General features: G+C 38.2%; 1 protein-coding gene across 4 annotated transcripts in view; it reads left to right on the top strand.

Annotated features, from left to right (window-relative positions):
- Window positions 1–24705, top strand: part of grik2 (glutamate receptor, ionotropic, kainate 2) — a 429445-nt gene that overhangs the window by 50620 nt on the left and 354120 nt on the right. The window lies entirely within an intron of this gene.

Here is a 24705-nt window from a genome sequence, read left to right as displayed (position 1 = left end):
CAAAAGAATTAGTTCAAAGACTTTAGACAGTATACTAGCTAGGGCTATAGGTCTATAGTTATCAGAGCTGCCAATTTTACCAGCTTTGTTTTTAATCACAGGAAGTAGAAGAACATTCATCAAGGTTTCAGGAATAAAACCATGCATAATAAAACCAGTGAAACACAAGGCAAGAAGAGGGACGACCCTTGGACTGGCAAATTTGAGATGTTCAGCTGAAATAAGATCCATAACTATAGATTTATTTACAGACAGTTCTTTAATTGCTTGATAGACCTCGTGTGTTTTGATAGTTTCTACACTAGTAACCTTGTCAACCTGGAAGGGTTCACTCTGTACACAGGTGAATAACTTGCTGTAGTGGTGTTGCCAAAAATTCACAATCATGTTCACCCCAGAAACACCATCGACAGTGAAAGGGAGGGAGGATTTACTGTTATTGATGGTTTTTGTATCCTTACCTAAAAGATTTTTTGCCAAGGAATCAGCCCTCATGGTTTGCTCATTCTGTCTAATGAAGCGTAATGCATATTTGTATTAAGAATTAGACAACTTTTTATGCTCAAATATAGGGCCCTGCCTAGGTTTACCTGCTAGAGCCCAAGAAGTAGTAGCTTCACGGGCTTCACTGTGGAATGTGGAATTTAGACACATATCTGTTCCAACCTGGTCTATTTTTAATCTTTACATTACTTTTATTAAAAGGCAGGCTAGCTCCCAGTAGCGCTTCAATTATGTCAGAATATAATCCAGTTATATTGATTCTATGTTCAATATTAGAGCAGTTACAGTCTGTACAAGTAACTGACTCTCTTGATAAGTTAATGGTAGATAACAATTGATCAGTTTGGGCATAGTAACGGGCTACTTGTTCAGTAGATAAAGAAGACCAGTCTATATGTGTCTGATGTTGAATACTGTTCTTATTTACAGTTGCGGGTACATGATCAAATCTAATTGATACCTCGAAGGGGATGTGATCAACAGTGGATATTGTATAAGATATTAATATTTATCAAAGCAGCATGAGCATCTGCTGTAGTGATACAATGGTCCAACCAAGATGTAGTATGCCAGGCTTCACTTATATAAGTGTAACTTGCAGATGGCAAAAGTTCTTTACTTGACAATATTAAATTAAAATCTGTACAAAAATGAATCAGGTGTTTAGCAAACAGCTAGTTTTTATCTGAGATGTCTGCATTCATGTCACCCATAAGATAGATAGATGTTGAATTCATAAACTTTTCTGGTATTAAATACTTTACAGCAGGGGTGCTCAATACGTCGATCAAGGAAGGTTTTCAGTCGATCTCGGCACTAGGTGACAAATTGAACGCTGCCAAGAGGCTGAAACGCGCTTATCAAACATATTCAAAGGTCCAAATGTTTGTAATTTTATTAAAGAATTTTTAAAAATCAACAAAACGTGTTCAATTTAATGATCTCAGTAATTAATGTTTCAACAAGGTGTTGCATTTCGGTTCCATTACCAAAAAAAAAAAAAAAAGAAAATAAAAAGATCGACTCTATCAGAGCAGCTAATCAACCTTCGCTGTGTTCAGAGAGCGCTTGTTAATAATTGTGAAATTCGCGAAATAAGTATCAAGCCTGAAAACCTAATATCATAACAGACTGAATGTTATGTTTTTTTTAATGTCTGCTCAGTTTGCGGGGCCCAGGCGGTTGCCACGGTAACAGGTGTGCTTAAACTACAAAGAGAGAGAGAGTAAAAAGGTAGGAGTGGTTTTGAGTTGATCACCTGTTCGGGTTATTTTACCTTTGTTTACCTTTGCTGTATCGCATTAAAGCCGGTGTAGTTTCTGGACGTTCAATAAACAACAAACTTGGACTAATTACCTCGTTCATTTGCAGTAGCCTATACGTCATAACAAACATCAAATGGGACAAATATATTTCATTAAGTAATAAACAAATGACTTCCACCACGATAATTATGTGAAATTAAATCAATTGCCTATTATTTACAAGAAATTTGTTTGTTGTTCTCTGCCATCTTGTTTTGAGCTCAGAGTCTGAGAAGCTTTTCCTTTATCAAACATGATATTTATTTCCGTCTCTTATTTAGTGGAAATATTGATATTGATCAGATTTTCTCCAAAATGACAAGCTTTTCCAACCTGTATAGCTCCACTGTTGAAAATGAGGTTCTAACATTCAAATAACATTGAAATAAATCCCAGTCCAACATCTGGTTTGAGGTGATTCCTCTGGAACCTGTTGGAGGAAAAATATCCCAACTTCACAAGATGTGCTTTTAACTTAACAGTGCTTTGTGGTTCCTCCTATCAGTCGGAAATTTCTCATATTGAGGTCATCAAACAAAATTTCACATCTACCATAATAATAACTGCTGGCCTCAGGTTTGCAACCAGCTTCTGACTGAGAAACCAGTAATCTCCTCCCAGTGTCAGAATCTCACTGAGGAAGAAACTACATTAGGTTTTCTATCACTTTCGTATGTCTACTATAACTGATGTATATTTGCATATAAAATAGGTCAATAAAGTTTCATTTACAATTTTTATATCTTTGTGTCGATGTGGTAGATCTCAGCCGGCTGGTGACAGAAAACATAGATCTTGGTCTCAAAAAGTTTGGGACTTCTCTTAAAATTTAAAAAAGACTAGGTATTAAAAGAGGTATTATTTTCAGGATAATACTAATAATTATTATCCTATTGACTGCTTCACAACTTTGGACAAAGACAGTTCAACAAGGTTTTGCCCAATCTTGTTGATCAAATTTGTTTTCTGATGCTAGACTTTTTAATTATCACATATATACTGCTAAAATTAGCTACATTTTGCTGTTGCAATTTCCTGACACATAAAAATAAACACAAATCTGCTGTTTTTGAAAAACACGTTCTCTTTTGTTTTGTATTTTGAAGTGTGTCTTAGAGAAATAGGCCTGTCTCGTCATATTTGTACCCATGAAGCATGACTGATTAAAATGAAAAAAGAAAGAAACATAGTTTAACGCTTATACTTATTTGCTATATTTATATTTGCTACCAAATGTAAAGCAGGAGATTTTGTGAAATAAGTTAATAAACTCACATACTTTCTATTGTTTGAATAAATGCAATGTAGTTAAGTTTGGTTTTCAGAATGAGACTCTGTTGATGTATTTAACATTGTTTTAAGATTTTGTGAATAGTGCTGTTTGATGTCAACACAACTTTACATCTTGTGTCATTTTGGGTTTATTCTGAAATCTATGTATGTAAGTAAATGGATATATTTGGTTAGTTTTATTAGTTAATATAGAAACATGCTGTCCCTTTTTCTGAGCAGCTAAATCAATGTGACTTACAGAAGAATTTCGCTTTCATGCTGCAGAAAGAAGTTAAGAACATGTTACAGTTGGATTAACCTAAATGACTTAATGCCCTTCACCATTTTGTAAAAGAATGACCTCCATTATGTTTAACCTATCAGTAGCTTTAATTTTGTGGCTGATTGTTGAGGTAACTGGAGAATTGTTGCAGTTATCTAGATAACACCACAGGCATTAATGGATCTCTCTGATTGGCAGCCTGTTCAGTGAAACTCTTCAGACATCTCATATTAGCTCCATCTGTTTGCTTTATCTATTTAAAATAAAATAACAGGAAAAGATTCACAAGGTGAACCACATAATATAACACAAACACATCACATGGGAAATTTTCACTGTAAAGCAGCGACTTAACCACAAATTTAAACATGATATATTGAGTGACCCTGAAATGTAAACATACCCTGAAACAGATCACAATGTTATCATTCATGTGATAACATTGTGATCAGTCACAATGTTTTGAGAAACACTCTTGATTCCTGTTTGAAATGCACTATGGACGTTCCTCACGTCTTTCCCTCTTTCCTTGAACATTTAGGAAATGTTCATCCCTCATGTTTGTTTCCCATTTAGCTGTGTTTTTCATGTGTATGTCCCTCACCCCTACCATAGGACCACTTTGACAACATATTATGCAGGTGTCAGGCTGTGGAGACCAACATATCCATTTCTCTGTCTAATGAATTATAACTGGCCTTATCTGACCCTTAGGCTGTTTGTGGTGCAAGAGGCAGTGAATGGCTTTGACATTAGTGAGACATTTTCTCCAATAGTGTAAAACAACACAAGGAATTGTTCATAGTTTTGCTTGATTCCTATAAAGTGTCTTTAGAATTTTAGACAGTGCTATATAAATAAAATGTATTATTATTATTTTTATTATTTATTAAATGCCATAATGTGTTATTAGTGTCAATAAGGTGGCAAGCTGTGATACTAACATTATTTTAATATGTGGAAGAAAATCTTGAGGTGAGAGCTCAAAAAGGAGAAAATTGTATAAGGATATCATATATTAAATGATAAGTGCAGACTGATAAAAGGCATATTTTTGTGGAAGTGTCACAGAAACATTAAGCAAAAGATGGATTTGTATTTGTAAAATGATTTGAATTATTGCACCCAAACAACAGAACCAGCACACAACCTTTTTGGATTCGCCTGTAGTCTTACTGTAGTGCTTCTGCTTACCGTAGTAGCCCCATTTGAAGAGACATTAGATTTTGATCTGCTGGTAAATAGAATACCTGACCTTGTTGTAACCCACAAGAAAGATCACTTCAAATACTCTTAATAGTAGATGGCAGGTAAGTTAATTTACTTCAATGACTAATAACAACACTACACAAGTATAAAGGAAGTATAAAAGTGCCAATGAAGTATCATCATCATTATAAATATGTAACATCAGAATGTGGATTAGAAGCTCACAGAAGCTCTGACCTACTCAGAACAGAAAGGTCCTAAGTAATGCTAGTAGAAAAGCACATTACAGCACCATGAACTTAATTAGCACCATTGAAATATTAGAACATGTGCTAATAGAAATGTTCAATTACATGGAAGAAATACAATAGACACAACTATAATAATACAAAATCTTACAATATAATTTTATTTTTATTCAATTTGATCAGTTACTAGGGAATTTAGCCAATTTTCAGTGAATTTACTGAGCTAATTGCTGAGCGCATGCGATCACTTACTGATGCTCCGATGCTAGACGACGCTACACGGGGATTTTTCCGGGCTTCAGCTGCTCACAACGGAAGCTTTCTCAGATTTAATAAAAATTTGTTTACTATTTCGAATTATATATTTTGCGAAACTATTTTAACATTGCTTTTTTATACTTTTTAATCTCATTGTACAAGAAGATATTAAATCAATATCTATTCACTTTTTACTTATGTTTTTAACACTGGGTTACATTGTCATCACGTGCCTTTCCTGTGAGCTTTACTAAATTTCGATGGCCAGGGGACATTAAAAATTTAATTTAGAAATCTGCTGGACACCAAATTTAAATTGGTTTTAAGTCTACTTAAGGAATATTTAGGAAAAGGTTTCCACTGCTTCTGTTTTCCATGCTGATGGGCTGAACGACAGGTTTGTTTGTTTTTCTTTCTAAATACTCTGGTCTGAAAGGTTTGTTGCCTGGGTACATATCTGCGGAGGTTAATTCTAGTTGATTGCTCATTGCCAGAACTGCAAATTATATTTTGTTTAAAGGCAATGGACCACAGAATCATTTGGAAATTTCTAGTTCTGGTCTAAAGAAGAACAACATGACCTACCAATCAGATTTTGTGACTTTTACTCACCTTTATGTTCTGCTGGGGTAAAACGTGTGTGGTCTTTCCGAATGTCCTGCTGCTAATTGTATTATTTCTGGAAAATTCAGTTTCCTTTTTGTAGGGTTACCATTGCTGTCATCAATGGCAGTTACATATTCACTCTTCAATTTTTCCTGACTCAGACTTTCTATAACAAATATTCTGTTAAAATATTTTTCCTCTAAGTCTAATTACCACCAATCTCCTTTTCTTTGTGTCTCCATGATGGATGGCAGTAAAATAAATAAGAACTCCAATGCAGAAATTAGCAATTGACCTTTGGTCTCCTAAGTGAGATAATGTCTGTATGCTTACAGTGGAGAGAGAAAAACTCAAAAAAGACTCACACAGAGTGGGTGTGGAGGTAAGGGGGATAGTTTAGAGTGGCCAAGTCTGATCTGCCCCTGTAGCTTCTAATTGTCACGGGAATTGAGAGTTAAAGTCTAACTTGAAATGTGCTGGCTCTATAGTCAAGACAGAGGAAGGCAATGCAGGGATGTTGAGGAAGAAAAGATGAAGAGGCAGGAAGATAAGAAAAAGCTTGTCTAGTCATCCTGTTTCTTACAATTCAGTTACTAATATTAGTAATAAGTCATTTCTTCATGCTCTTCTTGAGGATCCAGAATCAAGTTCCTGTTCTCAGATGACTACTTGAATTGGATTTAGTCATGGATAGGAGGCATTCAGATAAGAGGGGACAGCATAAGCCAGGCAATTCTTTATTCTAGGGAAATATAAAAAGTAGGCAGCTTATACAAAAACTTTAATGTGTTAGTTTGATATTTTAATCCATGAGCTCCTGTCTCAACACTATGTAAGTTTCAGGTAACATACTGAATCAGTTTGGCGTCTGTTTGAAGATTTAAAATAAGCATTTTTATCCAAAGCCAAAACTGTGGAAGACACAATTAATAATATATTTGAGTGTATTTAAAAATATAGATTGTTCTTTAGTTTTGGAGGAGCTTTCATCATTACATTTAGAAGTAAAGATGCAATCTTTTTATAACTCAGCAGCAAAAATGGTGATGACCAGAAAGTGGGCTCACATTCCGACCATTTCAAAGTCTATGATTGACTGCCTTTCCATTTTAAAATTGATTTTAACAGGCACTAACTGATATTTAATACTCTTCCTGGCCTTTTCCCACTATATTTTTCAAACTTGCTGATGTTGTAGAGCTTCTTCCTCTAGGTCCCTTAGGTCTCACTGAAAAGACCTGCTGTTGGTACCTAGTGGGAATACTCTCAGACTACCTGAGTCAAAACTCATTGATAAGCCTGTCGCAATTAATCAATTAATTGCACTATAAAACAAAATGATTTTGAGAATTTAATTTCAAATTATTCATATTTTTAAGGGTAATTTTGTCTACAGAGATTTCATTTTCCACTTTATTTATGGTTTCTGTTGTGTGGGGTTTCTCTTTCCATTTTATTTATCATTTTTGGTTTTTGTATTTTATTTTGGATATTTAAAATATCTTCCAGTTCCAGTCGGAAGTGCTCCATACAAAATTAAAATTTATTGGTCTTTGGGAGGGTGAACTTGCATTTGTCATGAAATGCGGAAGGAGGTGGCTGGCGACGAGGGCGCTCTGGGACCACTGGGGAGTCTCAGTGGTCCCAGGTCCGAGGAGTCTCTGAGGGAACTGGTGGGCGACAAGGAGGCACTAGGGGACGACGAGGAGGAGGCTCTAGGGGGTGACGAGGGGTCTCAGAGGGCACTAAGAGGAGGAGAAGACTCGGAGGGAGCACTGGGAGGAGGAGACAACAAGGAGGCACTAGGGCGCAGCGAGGAGTCACTAGGGAGGGGGCAGCGAGGAAGCATTAAGGGGCAACGAGGGATCACAGGGAGAGGGGGCGGAAAACCCACTTACTGGGGCGGAAAACCCACTTACAGGGGCAGACCATGCCACCAGCCGTGCTGCCTGTCTGTCAGGTCGTAGCCTGGCCGCCAGGAACCCCATCACCATGGGGACTGTGGCTGGAGCGGAGGCTGGAGCGGCGGCGAGGGGCGGAAAGTCCGCAGCGGCGGCGATTGGAGGCGTGGCGGGCGCAGGAGACGAGACCGGAGCTGTGGCTGGAGCTGGGGTGGTGGAGCGGAAGAAAGGACTAAGGAGGCAGAGGGTCGCCAGCCATGATAGCTAAAGCTTCCTGGCGTTCCCACTCTGCTTCCAGCTACAGCTCCACCAACCCCAGGGAGAAGAGATGGGCGGACCAATACTCCAACTCCAGGAGAAGTCTGATGGCGACTCCCAGGCGTTTATACTCAAAATAAGGTTTCACCACGATCTCCACATAGTCTTTAATTGTGTCTTTTAAAGTATTCCAGCGAGTGTGGCCCTTGAAGTTGTTCATCTTATTCTTAACGTTCCTCACCGTACTTGTAGGTCGGGTCCTTCGGTCATGAAATGCAGAATGAGGTGGTGAGGCAGACGTTGAGGACCCAGGCTGATGTGAGAAAAATTATGATTTTAATGACGAAAAAAGGCACAAATCCACAATCCAAATTCCCAGGCAGCACAGCTGAGCGGAAGGCTAAGGCTCAACGCTGGTAGCAACTGGTACATTAACGAGCAGGACAGCGCGACAGATAGACGATTAGACAATGAGGAACAAGAAACACAGGTGGGGTTAAATACACAGAGGGTAATCACGGAACAAGACACACCTGGGAAAAATCAAGGGGAAGACAGGACAATACAGAGATTCAAGAGACACAGAAACCTAAAATAAACACACAGAAAAACACAAATCCTCACAGTGAAAACCCCAATCCTGACAGCATTATTGTGCCATCATCAATATATTTCTTGAAAATGGTCTCAAAACAAAACTATTGTCATCTCTCACAATAATTACTGGGACAATTTATCCTTCAGCAAAATGTGTTATTGTGACAGGCCTACTCATGGTTGCAAAAGCCAACTGAATAAGAACTTGAAGAAAAGTAAATACCAGTCAGGCTTTAACTGCAAATGTTTGGGAGCAAAGTGTAAGCAGTGTAGTTCAAAGTGAGGAAAAACACTGTTAAAAATCTGTTTCACCATTGATCTTCATCTCCAAAAACAGTTAACTTGATTACAGGAGTAAAATTATCTCTCTTTTTCAGTGTTGCAATGCAGCTTAATTTAAAAATATCACTCATCAAGCTCTATGTTAATTTAAGTATTTTATTATCTCTGGTGTGACAGTTAAGATACTGGATGAGGGCTAGTGAGGAAAGGAGAGTAGAGGACAGGTAGATCTGATTATAATACCCAGAGATCAGAAGAAGGACCTGGGCGTCTGCTGGGAACAGTATGGATGGCATTGCAGGCTTTTTCAGCATTAGTGCAAATGGTTTAGTCACCATCAGATTTAGTAAACTCCACTGGTCAATATACAGCCGCATGCTGTCACCAACAACTCAGTGGCCTTACTACAGACCAACTCTTGCAGTGCCAAGAGTCACAACATCTATCATTCATAAACACATAAACACCCCGCTCTCTTCTGCCTACTCTCCTTCATTCTGTCTGACTGGAGTTGATAAAAGCCATCCATGGTGTCCAGAGTTGGTGCAGTTAGTCAAGTCTCTATTAGCAGATTCATGCTACTTTCCTGATAATCCCTTTTATGCTGGTGAAGGGCCTGAGTTCATCCATTTTATTGTGCAGAGAGCTCACTTTTCCCATGAAGATAGACTAGATGATAAGTCTGTACCTTTTCCTCCTGAAGTGATGCCCAATGTCGGCACAGATCCCACATAAGGCTAGTAAGGCCACTGTTCAGAAGGCAGCACAGCAGGGCAACAGACCATGTATATCTGCTCTCCAATGTAAACAATGTGGCTGTGACAAGGTCTCTTGACATAAACAACTGTGAAGAGAAAAGAAAACCAAAGTTGTCCAAAAAAGAATGTGTATCCAGACAAAAATTAAAGTAGAAACACACATACTGTACATGCCTAAATATGCCACTTACTAGTGTAGCACCATGTTGGTTATTATAGTTATAGACAAATTTAACACGACAAAAAGGATAACCAGCAATGTATCACAAATTAATAAGGTGAAAAACTGCATTGGTCTTCTGACTGTGGTAATGTAATTTAACCTATTACTATTAATATAAGGAAAACAAAAACAGTTTGAAAACTAATATAACTTTTGTAATATTTTATCATGGATAAGCAAAAACATTAGTTAGTAGTGATGAACCTTAAAAGTGTGTTAGCAGGTTAGATTAATAATTAAAATAAAAAAGGGATCATCAGTGGATGAGTAAGTCAATTATTATTTTTCTAAAAGATTCTAGAAGATAAAGTCATGTCAGTTATCTTTGAGGCATTATGTTAAATATGTGTGAAATCTGAAATGCAGATCTAGAACTGTTCAGATATGTTCACAAGTTCTTTAGTTCACCAGACAGTGTCAACTTGGAAAAAATAAACATGAAAAATAAAAAACTACTAAAAATTGAAACATTCATTTTTATTTGTGTGATATTTGTTGAGGATACATTAGATCAGTGGCAAGTATGAAAAAAACGTGTTTTGTTAGGGGAGTATAGCTAGATTGAGTCGACACTGTTGTGAATTGGTGCCTTATAAAGAAACTGAATTGAATAAACTGAATAGATCATTTTAAAAAGTGCATATCCTCTCACATTTGGCTGTGGAGTGATGCACTTGCTCATATTGGCAGGATGCCATGTGGAGTCTGTACGTCCATATGCTGGAGCTGCAACCCTTGGATTCAGAAAGAAGCCTTATTACCATAACATTGGCCACAGGGCATTTGCCTCAAATTTGTTTAAAGGTAATAAAGAATCATCTGAGCGAGCCTGTGCTGCAATCAGGCTGCCATCTGCTACCTGCTCACTATGACAAACAGAAAAAACCTGGAAACGGCACAGTCATGCTACTGTGCTCAGTGATTCAAGTAAGCCAGTTTTTCCACAGTCTACTTTCTGCTCTAAGCATGCCAACCATTTTGTTCCCTTTTCACCTTTGGCCTTTGTATTTGGTTTCTTTGTCCTGTATATGTATTTATGTGTTAAAACTTTTATTTTTAGTACATTTTTTGTGGATGTTATTTATATGTAATAACATGTTATGTTGCTGCCTATTATTGTCAGGTCTAAAATATCTCATTTTAAGGGAGACCTGGCAATGATAGGCAGCAGAAGCATAATCTCAGTAGTGATTTCCTGGTTAAATTAAAGTTAAACAAATAAATGAAAAATATATCTGTAATCCTGCACAGCTTCCTCCACTTCTGTGTATGCAGCCTTAGTTGTTAACCTCATTATGTCCCAAGATTGCAACAGCATTTCACCCAGTTACTACAGACGAACATTGACACACTGCAATGTGATGGAATTTATAGTAGTCTGTGAGTGCTATTTATTATCAAAAGCTTTTGCGTACACAGAATGAAAGCACACTTTTTAAACAATTTATTGGTTTTAATGTGTCACAGGGTCTTTAATTTGAGGTTTTGTTCTTTGCTACTGAAAGTAATTGGAAGTAGATACATTTGAAAAACAGTCATTCCGATTTGATGGCAACTATAATGCAATGCAGCTTGTTGGGACAACTTGTAGGAAAAGTCCAGCTGATTGCATTGAGTCATCGATTCCGCTGCAGCTTATGTGATGACAGGCCACCAGAAGTTTTTTTTTTTCATATTTCTGTTGCATTTTTATTTTTAGTTATATGTTGTGATTGTTTGCTTATTTTAAGATTGCACATTCAGTTCTGTCCCCCTCACAAAAAAGCACCGCTTGTGCTGGAGATCTGGGTGGTAATAATGTGTAGGTTTTAAAACTGTCTGTCAGCTTTTTCTTTTCTTTGGTTCCCTAGTGAAAAATAAAATATTTAATTATATCTTAAATATGCTGTATTTTTCTGAAATACATTTTTAGTATGTTATCAAGTGGATATACTTATTAAGATTATTAAAATTTTTTAAAATAAATATATTTTAAAAACATGCTTCTAATACTCTGTACTTTGGTACACTTTCTAAAAGTAATTGTTTTTATAAAATATACTTAAATTCGAATTAAATATATTCCTAAAATTGTACTTTGGATAATCTCTTTAGAAATACACTTCGCATGTATTTGTAAAAATGTACATATTAATGTACATTTTTAAAAAATATATACAAACAATGCTTTTCTGAAGTTGTACTTTTGGTAATATTTTCAAATAGGTTTTGTGTATAGTTAATAAATCTCAAAATTAATACATTTCAATAATATTTGTCAAGACTTTGTAATCAGTGTCTAAGTACAGTATATTTCAGTGAAACACTTTCAGTGTTTAGATACAGTACATGCTACTTTATGCTAATCAAGTATGCAATCCTTTAAAATCTGTGGAAAGCTGCCGGGGTTGCTTTACCAGCGTGTTGTCGCCAGCATCTTGTTATACGCTGTGGTGTGTTGGGGTGGCAGTATCTCTAAGGCAGACCTTTCCAAGCTGGATAAACAAATCAGGAGAACCGGCTCAGTGGTTGGCACAAGGCTGCAACCCTTGGATTTAGAAAGAAGCCTTATTACCGTAACATTAATATGGCAATATGGCAGAGAGGAGAACTGCCACTGTTGCAATTCTCCTCTCTGCAACAGTGGCAAAGAGGAGAACCCTACAGAAACTCCAGGCTGTTCTGGACAATGCCAGCCACCCTCTGCACACTGTTATCAGCAACTAGGAAAGCAGGTTCAGTGGGAGACTGATTCTTCCAAAGTGCAGGATCACCAGACTGAGGAACAACTTTGTCCCTCTTGCAATGAACCTCTTCAACTCCTCACTGGAGGCTGGAAGGAGGCCTAACAGGAGTACAACAGAATCAGAGGGACTAGAGTTAGGCTGTTAATGTACTTAAAAAATCTATCTATCTATCTATCTATCTATCTATCTATCTATCTATCTATCTATCTATCTATCTATCTATCTATCTATCTATCTATCTATCTATCTAATATATGAATTGACAATTCCTTTACTATTTTGTTAAAATGGCAAAAAAAAGTTACACAATTCGTATAGTGGAACTTACTGTAACGTTGTTTAACAATTTAAAGTATAAATATTTGAACCCTGCTGTCAGGTCTAAATACCTATTAGAGACAATTTTACACAAACACAGGAAAGACAAGAGAGTTAGATTCTTTGTTTCTCGCGAGGAGAACGGACAGAGATGTGCTTTCAGTTTCAAATCTCCTACCGCTCTAAAAAACACATCTCCCGCTCCTCTGTTTTATTGATTTTAGGAACCCTATCACAGAGAGCACTGCAACTCTGAAAGGGTGGGGTCAAAGCATTTTAGTTGCAGTGCTAAATAACAATCACTAACTAAACACATGTTATCTACAATCTAAATCCTTCCTGCTCCAGACACGGCGTCGAATGGGACACGTTGTATAGCTTCAAAGCAACGGCTTTGTATCACAAAGAACAAAGCAGAGTTTCCTCCAGGGTTATAAAACTCAGCTTGGAACAACTAACACTTCCATTAAACAGGGAGTCCTGTTGAGAATATCTGTCACCTCCCTCTTCCAAGGAGGGATTAGGAAGAAATCAGAATTAATGAACACACAGAAACATTATCTAAATGTAACTACAAGGCTACATAATACAACAAACATTTGATAATACTAAAAATACAATTTATCCAACACCTGCCTTCCATGGTGTGAAAAGTCAGTATGAGAAAACACTTAGAAACAAATTTTTGAAATCTGCAAACCGAATGAGTCAGTTGTGCTTCCAGTGCATCTGTTTACTCAAGTCAAATACCTTAGGCATTACAAAAACCTGAGAAAGTAAACTGATTTTACAATCTAAGCCAAGTTATGTTTGCTATGCGTTCAATGCAATTATTTCAGTTTTAGAGTTCTGAGCATTGGGACCATGTTAATGTAGAGCTCAGACTTGTCATTCCTTAATATTATAAAGATTCAAATCATTAAGCTTAGTGATCCAGCAACCATCCATCCATTTTCTAACACCCGTGTCCCTAGTGAGGTTGGGAGAGGTGCTGGTGTCTATCTCCAGCGAACATTTCAGGCGAGAGGCGGGGTCACCCTGGACAGGTCGCCAGTGTGTCGCAGATCCAACAACCAATCATCTCTAATTTGTGCATAAAAGTGTAGATGACAAATACAATTATAATATTAAGAGATAAAAATAAAACCCCTGATGTCGGCATTAGACACTGCAAATATCAATTTGACCTTTGAACACTAAGAGCTTGTAATTGTGTTTATAATTTTTCTGGAAATGCATTTTAAGGATGCTGTTGAAAAAGCTTAGCTAGCAAAAGATTCACATGATTGCCATTATCACTGTATCATACAATATCATTGATTACGCTAAGCTTTGTTTTTTCACTAATAGCACTGCAAGCAGAGATTAATATTAAGTATTCTTGGAACATTGATCAACCCCTTTCAGAGACGGGGTAATTTAGATCCCACAAGTTTTTGACTGTGTGTGCTTTTACAAGGTTTTTTTCTTGTGTGTGGTTTTGGAAACTAGCGGTCTGACAGAACCAACCCTCTCTCGAAAAAAATAGGGAGATGAATAGAATTAAATTTCAACTACATGAAAAACTTATCTGATAAAAAATGTTCCTTGCATCTTTTTAGACTGTTTATTGCTGATCAGACAGCAATATTTTTCTGATGGTAATTTCACAACTGTTCTTTATAGACCTATTTGTGAGCTTGTGGTCTGAAGCCTTATGTAACACCTCCACTCAGCATTAAGTGGCTCTTATTCAGATTAGAACAGTGCTCCAATGACTCACCTGCTTTCACAGTCCTGGTATCCAATGCTTTTAAGTGTCTGGGCTTTGCCAAACATTCCTTACAATATGTAGAAATTTGTGATTGAGACATTTTGTGATCTTAATGGTCATAAAAAATCTCTTCAGTGCTTGTAAATAAAGTGTTTTTTTACAGTGGCCCTTATCGGGGAACGGTCAGACAGAAAGGTAGGTTGTGAGAGAAGGGGAAGAGAACCGGGACTCAAACCCATGATGACTGGGCAGAGGATCACACGCTCTTATGAGGGGCCACTTAGGACAAAAAAATTATGTTTTGTCTCTCACACACCACTAAAGACTCATACACACACACACACACAAAATATTAAAATTGCACTTATATACTATTAAAATGTAACACACACATACAATTTTTCTCTCACACACACAAAATACTAAAATTGCACATATTCACTATTAAAATATCACACGCGCATACAATTTTTCTTTCTCACACGCACACATAAAAGACTAAGATTGCACATATAGACTAATAAAATATTGCACACGCATGCATTTTTTTCTCTCTCGTACACACCCAAGACTAAAATAGCACATATACACTACTAAAACATCACACACACACACACACCCCTACACCCCAAGCATGCAGACATACTATTCTGAATGATAGGTAGAAAATGTATGTGTGTGTAAACTAACACTAGGCTGAATGAATGGGGATGAGACTTGTGTTTTTCTGTGTGAGAGACTCGCATTTTTTGTCTGCGAGAGTTGTCACGAAAGAGGGGGGCACAAATATTATTGAATTGTATTAATATGCAACATAGAGTCAACAATCAAATCATTACATTAAGTCAAGTTACTTCATTAAATTTGTAATTGATTACATTTCAAATAAAACTCTAACCAGCTGGGTTTTAGTCAAGATTTAAAGGAAGTCAGTGTTTCAGCTGTTTTACAGTTTTCTGAAAGTTTGTTCCACATTTGTGGTGCATAGATGCTGAATGCTGCTTCTCCTCGTTTGGTTCTGGTTCTGGGGATGCAGAGCAGACCAGAACCAGAAGACCAGAGAGGTCTGGAAGGTTGATACAACAACAGCAGATCTTTAATGTATTGTGGTGCTAAGCCGTTCAGTGATTTATAAACTAACAACAGTATTTTAAAGTCTATTCTTTGAGCAACAGGGAGCCAGTGGAGGGACTTTAAAACTGGTGTTATGTGCTCTATCTTCCTGGTTTTAGTGAGAACGCCAGCAGCAGCATTCTGGATCAGCTGCAGCTGTTTGATTGATTTGTTGGACAGACCTGTGAAGACGCTGTTGCAATAATCAATACGACTGAAGATGAACGCATAGATGAGTTTCTCTAGATCTGGCTGAGACATTAGTCCTTTAATCCTGGAAATGTTCTTCAGGTGATAGAAGGCCGACTTTGTAACTGTCTTTATGTGGCTCTGGAGGTTCAGGTCAGAGTCCATCACTACTCCCAGGTTTCGGGCCTGATCTCTAGTTTTTAGTTGTAACAACTGAAGCTGTGCATTGACTCTAGATCGTTCCTCTTTAGGTCCAAAAATAATAACTTCAGTTTTGTTTCTGTTCAGCTGGAGAAAGTCTGACCCAACTCTCCAGTCGATTCAGTAATATGTCTTGGTCAACAGTGTCGAAAGCTGCACTGAGGTCCAACAGAACCAGCACTGTGGTTCTCCCACAGTCCGTATTTATATGGATGTCATTGAACACTTTTACGAGGGCGGTCTTTGTGCTGTGGTGAGCACGAAAACCAGACTGGAAGGAGTCAAAGCGGTTGGTTATAGTTAGGAAGCTAGTTAATTGTTTACAAACAGCTTTTTCAATAACTTTGCTGATGAATGGGAGGTCAGAGGTCGGCCTGTAATTCTGCAGTAGTGATTTGTCCAGATTGTTCTTTATTGTGAGTGGTTTGATTACTGCTGTTTTCAAAACCTGGAAGAAAACACCTGATGAGAGCGATGAGATTACTATTTGGTTCCGATAATTTGTACTGACAGGCAGAAGGAACTTGAGCTCACTTGACTTAAAGTTTCTTCTAGGGTTTTATAATTAAGTAGCTGAAATTGGGTCATTTTTCCTGTATTTGTTTTGTTTGGGCACAGCATTTCTACTGGCTTTATAGTGGATGTGCAGATTAATCCTCTGATTTTTTGAATTTTCTCTGAAAAGAAGCTGGAAAACTGATCAGTTGCATTAGATTGAAATTTAGGCGGTAACATCATAGAAGGATTTTTGCTACAGATAAGATAAGATAAGATAAAACTTTATTGTCATTGTCACAAGGACAACGAAATTTAAAAGGTGCCATCAGTCAGTGCATATGCTTAAAAACAAAAAAATAACTGTCTCACAATTCACACACAATGTAAGAATTAACAAATAACTGGTAAAAAAAAACAAAACTAATAAATAAGAACAGCCACATTCTCACATACATCATTTATGATGATTAATGGTTGTTTTTGATTGCATTTAGTTTTGTTATTGCTATCGGGTAGAAACTGTCTCTGAGACGGCTGGTTCTGGTTCTGGTTGCTCTGTATCTTCTGCCTGAAGGCAGCAGTGTGAACAGAGAATGTCCGGGGTGAGAAGTGTCCTTTGTGATGTGTTGTGCTTTTCTTAGACAGCGGTCGCTGTGCAGGTCCTCCAGTGAGGGGAGAGGGCAGCCAATGATTTTTTGGGCTGTATTCACAACCCTTTGGAGAGCTTTCCTTTGAGCCGTAGTGCTGCTGTTATACCATACGCAGATACGGTCAGTATGCTCTCTATGGAGCACTTGTAGACGGACACCAGCAGCTTCTCCTTGATGTTGTTCCTCCTGAGAACCCTCAGGAAGTACAGTGTTTGCTGGGCCTTTTTTATCAGCTCGAAGGTGTTCATGTTCCATGTGAGGCCCTGCTCAATGTGGACCCCCAGGAAACGGAAATCAGCTACCCTCTCCACACATTTTCCCCCAATGGTTAGTGGTGTAATGTCCGTTTTATTCCTCCTGTAATCTATTATGAGTTCTTTTGTCTTTGAGTTGTTGAGGAGCAGATTGTTCTCCCTGCACCACTGCAACAACCGCTCCACCTCTCCCCTGTAGGCGGACTCGTCGCCTCCTGAGATGAGCCCCACCACTGTGGTGTCATCAGCAAACTTGATGATGGTGTTGCTGTGGTGGGCAGAGGTGCAGTCGTATGTGTACAGACAATAGAGCAGGGGGCTCAGCACACAGCCCTGTGGAGAGCCAGTACTAAGGCTGAGGGCAGTGGATGTATGTTTTCCCACCTTAACTCTCTGCTGTCGGTTGGTCAGTAAGCTCAGAATCCACATGCAGGTGGAGTGAGGGAGGCCCAGGTCCCCCAATTTGTCCACCAGTCTGTGAGGGAGGATGGTATTAAAAGCAGAGCTGTAGTCTACAAAGAGCATCCGCACATAGCTCCGCTGCTGCTCCAGATGTGACAGAGCAGCATGGAGGGCCGTGATCACATCGTCCTCTGTGGATCTGTTGGCTCTGTAGGCGAACTGGTGGTGGTCAAAGCCAGGAGGGAGAAGTGTTGTGATGTGACCCCGGACCAGTTTTTCAAAACACTTTGTCACCACAGGGGTTAGTGCCACTGGCCGGTAGTCGTTGAGGCAAGAGATGTGAGGTTTCTTGGGTATGGGGACTATGGTGGAAGATTTCAGGCAGGATGGGACTGTAGACAGGGCTAGGGACTGGTTGAAGATCCTGGTGAAGACTGTAGCCAGCTGATCGGCGCAGTCTTTCAGGACACGTCCAGGGACGCCATCAGGTCCAGCAGCCTTCCTTGGGTTGACAGCCCACAGTGTGCGCCTCACCTCGTGCTCCTCTACAACGAGGGCTGTGGTGTTGTGGGTTGCTTGGTGTAGTGTGGCTGCCTCTGTTGGCTTCACCTCAAAGCGGGCAAAGAAGAGGTTCAGCTCCTCTGCCAGCGTGGCGTCGCCTTCCGCAGCTGCGAGGTTGGTCCTGTAGTTGGTGAGATGCTGGATTCCCTGCCACACCTGCCTGCTGTTGTTGCTGTCAAGGTAGCCCTCTATCCTCCTCCTGTAGTCAGACTTAGCCATTCTGATGCCGCTCTTCAAGTTAGCTCGGGCTGTACTGTAGACGGTCCTGTCCCCAGACCTGAAGGCGGCATTCCTGGTCTTTAGCAGTCGCTGGACCTCCTGAGTCATCCAGGGCTTCTGGTTTGGGAAGACCCAGATGCGTTTATCCACAGCCACCATTTTGGACCCAAGATTCAAGACCCTGGCTTTTGAGAATTAGATGCATGCCCTGGAAGCTGGGGCAAAACTCACTGCAGTGTTCAAACCTGACAAAGATGGAAAGGGAGGAAACATCAACACAGGTAAACATGTATTTACTATTTGTGCAAACACAATACATTACTATACCATATACATTAAAATTGACCATATGCACTTTTCAGTCTGTATCAGGGCCACCTGGACATGCAGCATCCAAGGAAACAGATGATTTAAGGAAACCTCTGGATAGTTGAGTTGGTTAGTTGTGTTAACATTATCATCAGCAGCCTATTTTTATTTTAAATATTGACAAAATACACTTTTGTTTTCTTCTAGAGCACCCAAATTGTTACTTCAAATGCTACAGTTGAAGTTCACCATTATTTGTCAGTATCTGTCCAGAGGGGCCCAACACATAACAATCTTTCCATCTAAACAAACTGTTTAGATGGAAAATGATATTTGCAAATGCCAGCAACATCTAGACCATGCGGTCTTCTCTAAAGCTAGAGAGGTAGTGAGCCCGAAGAGGATCAGACTGATGCCAAAATCAGTGGAAATTATTCTTTTTTTGAATAAAAATTAGTGAATGTTATTCAAAGCCTCTTCTTATAAGAATCACTATCATGACATCATAGCATAAACTTATAGTTCTCAAATACTAAGAAAATGAAACAAATAATTTATGGGACAACTATTGTTTAAAAAGGTCATGTTATTTGTAGCATCCTCCTTTCAATTTTATATAAAATACAAAAACACAGGTTTTGTTGGAGAACATGAGCTTTAATGAAAATTGTATGAATGAACACAGACTCATGATTTAAATGACGTTATTAGCTTTATTCAAGTCAACTGTAGTACATAGAAGCAACCACTAGATGTCGCTAGTTTAGAGCGTATCTGGCGCTTCGAAACAATAGTCCATTTTCTGAGCAACTGTCTCAAAGTGGTTCAGTGATTCAGGACAGCTCAGTTTCACCATCACTATTGAAAGTCAGACAGGAAGGAAAGGCATGCAGTTCAAAGCAGGTGAATCCATGAATGTTGGACCTTATAAAGGGATTCTTGAGTGATGACTGGCTGAAGTGGAGCGACGACTTGATGCTTGTTGGCTACAGCAGAGGATGTGGCAATTGGGTGATCCAGGTAGGCTGGAGAGAATCTCCCAGGTTGATTTTATGCCCAGGCTTCTTGACTGAAAACTTTTAATCGCTGTTGTTGCTACCAAGGGTGGCATAACCAAATGACTTTTAAGTAAAACTCTTACTCCTGTTTAGGATTATTGGTAGTCTCTCATTTGGAGAAATTTATTAAAGCCACGTGGAAGGGTTTTTAAAGCACAAACAGCCTTTTTAAATCTAATCTCTGTCATTATCTTGTATATTTTGTGAAAAAAAATTGTGGTAATTTTGTTTACAGACCTCATTATTATTTTATCGTATTAGTCTTACCACAACATGATAATGTAAACAGATTAAATAGTCAAATCATTTGGATCAGTATTGATATAAATATTTTCCTAATGTCTTTTCTGACTTCAAATCTAACAGGAAGCGATTGAATGATGAGAATGTCCTCCACCTTTTCTTACACTGATTAAGGACACACAGTTTATACCAATGTTAAGCAGGTATAGATATCGAATGGATAGATTGGAAACACTTAAAAGCTTAATCAGTGACTGGGCTTGTGAGACAGCATTAAGCTAGAGGGCTCAAGTTGTTGGTTTTTGATAAGTATGACATTGTGTTATTTATTGCTTTTGATTATAAACAAATTCTGCAAATATACAACAAAAATTAAACCAAAAAGCTGAACCACTTGCATAATGGATAGTGAGCTATTTAAAGTAAATTGCCCAAATAATTTATATTTGTAGACTATTTAAAGTAAATTATTCAAAGTGAATTTTCTAAATTAAGAATGTCGCAGTTCATTTATGGATGTTTGTCTGTTTTGATTAGCATTGTTGGTGGTTTATATTTTGTTTGTTTGGGATTAATGGTATTTGCACTTTGTAATGTTTTGGAGTTTTTTTGTATGTACCTCACTGGCTGCCGTAGCTAATGAGGGCAGGCCTTGTAAAAGTTGGTAGAATCACTGTGCCAATGAATGACTTGAACTGTCAAGCACAAAGAAATCAACACTTAGTGTTCCCCAGTGAAAGCAGCGAGGTATGTTTTGTTTTGTTGTTTGTATTGTAAGTTCATGTTTTGTATTCTAATATTTGTATATGTTTTAGTTTTCATGGTGACTGAGGTAACTGATGACTGTGATGATCATGGTGCATCTTCATCAAAGAAAATAAAACGCTAAATTCACCCGTCGAGACTGGCTAAGTAATTCAAGTGCTGGGGAGCTACAACTTGTAAGGGGGAATTGACTTTATCCCAGCTTTATATGCTGAAAAAGACTGGGATCATGAAACAGTAAGAATGATTTACAGTAAAACTGGGAGACTGCTCTTTACTGAACAAATTTTTAGAAGTGGGAACAAATTAAACTAAGTCTGAAAAATAATGTCACTGAAATGATGGTTGGTCCTCTGTTCAATTATGCAGTAATGATGCTGACAGTGGCTGATTGCGTAATGGGCTCTTTGCATCTCAGCTTCCGCGTTCGGGCAAAAGCGGCTCAATCGTTTCCGATCTATTGAAAAAGGCACTTTACACTGGGTGTTTGCAGGGCTTGTCCAAGGTAACAATTAATGATGTACAGTACAGACCAAAAGTTTGGACAGACCTTCTAATTCAATGGGTTTTCTTTATCTTCATGACTATTTATAAGGCAAGAAATCCCACTTATTCACCTGACACGGCACACCTATGAAGTGAAAACCATTTCAGGTGACGACCTGTTGAAGCTCATCAAGAAAATGCAGAGTGTGTGCAAAGCAGTAATCACAGCAAAAGGTTGCTACTTTGAAGAAACTACAATATAAGGGGTATTTTCAGTTGCTTTACACTTTTTTGTTTAGTGCATATTTCCACATGTGTTATTCATAGTTTTGATGCCTTCAGTGTGAATCTACAATGTCAATAGTCATGAAAATAAAGGAAACTCATTGAATTAAAAGGTGTGTCCAAACTTTTGGTCTGTACCGTACATCGATCCGAAGGCCCGACAAGTAAGCTGGAGAAAGGTTTTAAGATGTTCGCCTCGTTATACACAGATACGTAGGTGAGTTTTACTTTCTTTAAACTTTGTGGCTAACATTAGCTTTAGCTTATGCTAGACATATTTCTTGTAAAAATGTGCTATTTAAGTATCTAAACATTTTTCATCCATTCTAACGGACAATGTTTTTACCTTGTTTTCAAGTATATTATGTACATTTATTGTCGTTAGTGTCAGAGACCAAGTAAGGAGGGATTTTACGGTTCAGGCTTTTTGCTTCTGAAGCCTGAGGAACAACAAGCCCATAGCTTAACAGTAGAGCAGCTCTGGTGTCAGAGTTCTAGTTCAGCTGATGGTTCAGGTTCAAAGTTGTTGCTTTTAGAAAAATATGGTCGTGTTCCTTAAGGTCTCTGTGTTATTTCGCTTTATTAGTTTTGCATGCTTCTTGTGAAGCAGGACGGTGTTTACAGCAGTTTGTACAGGCGGATCAGTAGCTCGGCTATGTGGCTCTGGTCTGTTCTCTCATTCCCATAAACTCTCTTTCAGGCTGAATACAGAAGTGATTACATGGAAATAACACAGGAGGCTCTTTTACCTTCTTCTTTAGGCTGAAGAAGCTGATCCGGAGTTAAGTGAAGGCTGTAAACATTTCTGTGCAGCCTTAGCCTTAACTGGTAGCAACGAATATTTACAAGCCACCGTCTTTTTAATTCAGGACCGCTTGGAAATCCATGAAAACTTAAAAGCCCATTATATTAGGAAGACAATAATGTTCATAGTATTGTTTGATTTGCATCTGAAATAAGACTTTGTATTTTCTAGCTGTCATGGTAACTCAAAGCGGAAAAAAGAGAGCCGCATTTGCACATGCGGTTGTGACGTCAGTGCAGCAGGTGCAAAGAGCCCATTCCTTTGACTTTGCATATGTATTTCCTAAGGGATAAATGCAGATGTTTACACAAAGTTTATTTTGCCATTGTGTTGATCACAGCTGGCAAGATAAGGTTCTGTTGCTGAAATGTAGTGTTTGAGACGTAATCCTTTGAGTCATTTTAGGTTGATTGAAAGGTGTGTGTCCCTCCACCGTCCCCCACATCTCACTGTGACAGGAAAGGTCCTGTCTGACCTTTTGGCATTCAAAGCACAAAAAGGACTCGAGTTGAGTTGTACTGATGCACGGTGGTGACTGTGACAGGGTGAATAAATGTAGAATGCTAAGTTTGTTTGTTTTGTTTTTCTTACCATAATATGAAGCTGACAATGATGGGTGGATTTATATGTCCAGAAAACTAATTCTTAAACTTCATTAATATATTTTGTATCTGAAGTTTGTGAAAAACTTTTTAGTTTGCCCCCCTACTTATTTCTTCTTTTTTTCAAACTTAAATGTTTCAGGTCATCAAATTAAAGTTAATATCAGAAAATAGTGAGATTACCAGGGAAATACCAATAACTTCATGCCAGGCAAAAGAGCAGCCAGACCAACCTGGCCCTGTTCCATAAGCACACATATTGATTGGTCTGCCCTCGGCAGAAACAACTGTGTGTAATACCTGCTAACAAATTTTGACATCACAGTAGAGGTGCTTAACCCCACTCCTCTTTGAGGAATGGCAATAATTTAGTTTCAGTACATGGTTTTTCAGGTAGAAAGCACCTGTGTAAGGCCATGTATCCAAGTCAAATTTCAGTATAGATTTTGTCTAAACCAGTGTTTCCCAACCCTGGCCCTCAAGCCATACTATCCTGCATGTTTTAGATTTTTTCCTGCTTCAAAGTGCATCATTCAGCTGATTGCAGCTCAGCAAATACCTGTTAACTGAAATAACCTGGGCTAAAGCAAAGAAACACCTAAAACATGCAGGGCAGTGTGCTTTGAGGACCATGGTTGGAAAACACTGGACTAGAGCACTAAAGAAATGTGTTTTTTTCCTTATTTTATTTATTTTGTTTACAATTACCTGCTTTCTCAACTTTATGATGTGCTTCAGATCATTGTCTTGCTGCAAATCTCACTCTGGTGTAAGGCTATAAACTAATGGCCAGATATTTTCCCCCATTTTTTCTTTGCAGAAAGCAGAATTTATTGTTACATTAATTATGGCAAGTAACTCGGGTCTTGAAGAAGCAAATAAAACCCAGACTACCACTTATCACCGCCATGACTTTCTGTTGGTATGATGACGAAATAGGTTTAAGATTATTGTTGTTTAAAAATGGGACAACACGTATTAATAAACATTTACTGAAAAAGAAACTGGTACTATTGGAAGAGGCCATTGTGGTTAAATGCAAGTATTTATTATTTATTGTTTTAAATGGAGGAAACTACACCTGCTATTTTCTGGTCTTTCTGAACCTTTGTTCAAGTGACCCTTGACTCATGGACAAAACTCTTGATTATTCTTTTGACTCCTCTGTCCAAAGTCTTACCTGGGACATTATGCTTTCTGTATGAAAATGTTATCACTCAATTTGTCAATTATTAGATTGTATTAACCACAGGTTTTTGGTTGGGTTTTAAAAGTCACTGCCAGGAACAATTACTACCTGACCTATAGAGTCAGAATCAAATCACTGACAACAGTAATGTTATCAACTTAACTCTAAACCAATCCCTTTTTCAATAATGAGTAATCTAACATACAACTATCTCCAGTCAAATTATAGTTCCAAATCACTGTGTGTTTTTATTTTTGTCATTTTACTTGATAAAAAGACATTTTTTTCTATCCTCTTGTGTCAAGTGGAGTGAAATTTCATGTGTAATACCAAGCAGCAACACAAATGTAAACTTGTTTTCCAGCAGGAAATGCAG

Source organism: Xiphophorus couchianus, chromosome 11 (genome assembly GCF_001444195.1).
Source record: "Xiphophorus couchianus chromosome 11, X_couchianus-1.0, whole genome shotgun sequence".
Lineage (NCBI taxonomy): Eukaryota > Metazoa > Chordata > Actinopteri > Cyprinodontiformes > Poeciliidae > Xiphophorus > Xiphophorus couchianus.
This window is presented reverse-complemented; position numbering and strand designations above follow the sequence as displayed.